We start from the raw sequence: 4,131 nt of genomic DNA on the forward strand, positions 1-4,131 counted from the left end.
ACGGCACCCTTAACAAGGACAGAAGCATCTCGGAAGTAGCCGTGCTACAGATGCAAATAGGAGAACACGTCGAGAAGACGGTATTCATGGTCACGGACATCGGTCCGGAGGATGTGATCGTTGGGTTAGACTGGCTATGTGAGCACAACCCCGAGATCGACTGGGAAAAAGGCTCCCTCAGATTGTCACGATACCCTGAAACGTGCAGTGCCAGGAGAATTGGCCGAATGGAGCAAGCAGCAACTGCGCATGATATGGGGGTCAGGCCCATGGCATGCAGGTGTTCACTGAAGTCCAAACGGTCGGTCATAGGTGCCTGCCGGAGTAAGGTACTCCCAGACTTCGAACCCGAAGAAGATTCGGTGGAAGAGGAATGGGATGAGACTGACTTGATCGAAGCCTGGGAGCAGGGTATCACGCTTCCCGGCGCCCCTCAGCTGTTCGTCGCAGCAGGGCACACGTATTCCCAGCTGTTCGCTGAGGAAGAGATCAAGAAGAAGGTCGTTAAGACCGCCGAGGAGTCGGTACCCAAACAGTACCACGAGTTTCTGAAGGTCTTCTCGAAGGAAGCATCAGAGCGGTTACCTGAAAGGAAGCCGTATGACCACGCGATCGAACTCGTGCCTGGCTATTTGACATTCCATTCGAAGGTGTACCCCCTGTCGAACAACGAGCAGGAGGAGCTTGACAAGTTCCTCAAGGAACAACTAGCGAAGGGCTACATACGGGAGTCAAAGTCACCAATCTCATCCCCCTTCTTCTTCATCAAAAAGAAGGAAGGGACACTTCGACCCGTGCAGGACTACCGCCGACTGAACACGATCACGGTCAAAAATCGTTACCCCTTGCCGTTGATCGCCGAAATGGTAGACAAGCTCCGTGGCGCTACGCTCTTCACGAAGTTCGATGTCCGATGGGGATACAACAATGTCCGGATCAAAGCCGGTGACGAGTGGAAAGCGGCCTTCGTAACTAACCGAGGGTTGTACGAGCCCTTGGTGATGTTCTTTGGTCTCACCAACTCCCCTGCGACCTTCCAGGCCATGATGAATGAGATCTTCCATGATCTCATTGTTGGCAGAAAGATCCTTGTGTACCTGGACGATATACTCATCTTCTCCACCAACAAGGAGGAACATGAGAGGGTCACACGTGAGGTTCTGCGCTGCCTTCAGGACAACGATCTGTTCCTGAAGCCTGAGAAATGCGAATGGGACATTCCCAAAGTCGACTATGTCGGCTATGTGTTTGGTGGCGATGAGGTAGCGATGGATCCCGTGAAGCTGAAAGGAATCAATGAGTGGCCGGTACCCCGGAACAAGAAAGACGTTCAGAAGTTCCGGGGGTTCTCCAATTTCTACCGCCACTTCATCAAAGACTTCGCTAAGATCTCACGACCACTCGACCAGCTCACCGGGAATGACCCATAGCATTGGAGCGAACAGGAGCAGCATGCCTTCGACGAGCTCAAGCGACTCTTCGCGACGACTCCAGTCCTGGCGCTGTACAATCCTAACCGTGAGACGCGCATCGAGGTTGATGCCTCGGGCTACGCCACTGGCGGCGTGCTGATGCAGAAGCAAGACGATGGCAAATGGCATCCCATCGCCTTCAGATCCCATGCGATGGATCCGGCGCAGCGGAACTACAAGATCTACGATAAGGAGATGCTCGCAATCATCGAAGCACTAGATGATTGGCGCCACTACCTCGAGGTGTTACCCAATCAGTTCGAGATCGTCACCGATCACAAGAACCTCGAGTACTGGCGCCCGTCTCAGCATCTCACATGTCGCCAAGCATGCTGGTCACTATTCCTAGCTCGCTTCGACTTCTGCATCACGCACAAAGCCGGGACGTCGAATGGAAAGGCTGATGCCCTGTCGCAACGATCGGACCATCAGGTCGGCGATGAGGACGATAACACCGATCAGGTGGTTCTCAAACCAGAACGTTTCCGCATCGCCTCTGCCAGACGTGGCCATGCTTCGGTGATAGCTGATCAGTCGCTTCTGAAGCGCATCAGAGAATGTTCGGAAAAGGATCGGGAGGTGGCCAAGGCACTTGAAAAGGTGCAGGACCTCGGGCCGCCCCGGCTGCAAAGGGGTTTTGAGGAGTGGAATGCCAAACAAGGGCTTCTGCTGTTCCGCAGATGCGTGTACGTCCCAAAGAACGCGGAGCTCTGGCGGGATATCGTCAAGATCCACCATGACTCGCCGATCGCCGGTTATGGTGGTCGTGCCAAGACCCTGGAGCTCGTATCACGGAACTATTGGTGGCCTGGGATGTCTAAATTTGTCAATGAGTACGTCAGCACCTGTGACGTGTGCAACCATACCAAGACATTCCCCACCAAACCCCAGGGTCCGCTGAAGCCGAATGAGATCCCCGAGCGCCCGTGGCAGATCATCACGACCGATATGATTGTTGGCTTGCCAAAGTCTGATGGGTTCGACTTGATCCTGGTTACTGCCGACCACTTTACCAAGCAGGTCCACTTCTCGGCCTGTCATGAGACCCTGACGGCAGAAGGTGCGGCAGACTTGTACATCCGCGATGTGTTCAAGCATCATGGGGCCCCGGCCAAGGTCATATCAGACCGAGGTCCCCAGTTCGCTTCAGAATATCTCCACGTGGTGTACAAGGGACTAGGGATCGAGCCGGCGCTGTCCACAGCATTCCACCCTCAGACAGATGGCCAGACTGAGCGCTGGAATCAGGAGATCGAGCAGTACCTGCATGCTTTCACAAGCCACCGGCAGGATGATTGGGCAAGGCAGTTGCCGCTCGCGGAATTCGCACTAAACAACCGAGTTCACTCTGCGACTGGGCACTCCCCATTCTTCCTGCATCAGGGGTACCATCCTGAGATCCAAGTGCGGATCAATCCGATGTCAGCAATGCCTGCAGCCGCTGACCGGCTCAAAATCCTGAAGGAGATTCGCGACGATACGCGCTCTGCGCTCGAGCTGTCGGCCGAGCACATGAAGAGGTACTACGATAAGCACGTGCAAGAGGCACCGGTCTTTGCGCTGGGGGACAAGGTCTGGCTTGATGCCCGAAACCTTAAGCTGAAACAGCCGAGCAAGAAGCTCAGTCCCAAGCGCCTCGGACCATATGCTGTGCGGCGAAAGCTCGGAGACTTGGATGATAAACTAGTCCTGCCGAAGTCGGTGCCGGTGCATCCGGTGTTCCATGTCTCTTTGCTGAGCAAGTACACGCATAGCGATATCCCGGGCCGGGAGCCGGAGGAGCCACCTGCGATCGAGGTTGAGGGCGACGAGAAGTACAAGGTTGAGCAGATCAAGGATTCGAGGATCTTCCGGCGCCAACTGCAGTACCTTGTCAAGTGGAAGGGTTATGACGATTCGCATACGTCATGGGAACCGGCGCGCAACGTTGCCAATGTGCCGGCCCTTATAGCCGACTTCCACCGGAAGAATCCGAACACCCCTTGCCGCCTCAATACTGCTATCTTTGGTGGTCTCCACTTTCAGCCAATGCCTTCGCCGCTGACTGAAGCACAATGCCGCTCTGGGTGGGAGATGGGCAAGGGCGCCTCGCATGAGGTCATGCGCCGTTGAGGGGGGGGGTAATGTCACGAGTTGGTACGGCGCCTAGCCGTTTTTTAATTTTTTCCTTTTCGTGGGCTCGAACCCGCGACCTCTGTACTACTTGCCTGATACGGACACGTCGTTATCTACTGTACGATTAGATTAGATGGGGCGGCAGTGCGCGGCACAGCTCTGGCTCCGCTGACACAGCCGCTCTGACTCACCGGCCCCCGGGGCCACGTCGGCATGCTGCGCACAGACCAGCTGCGCACGGACCAACGTGCACAGCCTGCCCTAATCTCCCCATGTATATAAGCCGGCCTCTGCTGCCCTAGGGACCTCAGTTTCGACCTCTTGTCCCTAGGTCAGTAAGCTCCTGTATTCTCTCACTTACCTTACACTAACTAATACATTTCTTGTCCCTAGCCTTAGGTTTGAGCGTTGCTGTCGCGACTTGAGGTCAAGCGACAGGGGAAGATCTGAAAGCTGGGGGCGTCCGACTAAATCTCACCGAAGCGATGGTGAGCAGCGCTCAAACCTAAGGCTAGGGACAAGAAAATGTATTAGTTAGTGTAAG

This window comes from Postia placenta (genome assembly GCF_002117355.1).
Source record: "Postia placenta MAD-698-R-SB12 unplaced genomic scaffold POSPLAscaffold_14, whole genome shotgun sequence".
NCBI classification, from domain to species: Eukaryota; Fungi; Basidiomycota; class Agaricomycetes; order Polyporales; family Adustoporiaceae; genus Rhodonia; species Rhodonia placenta.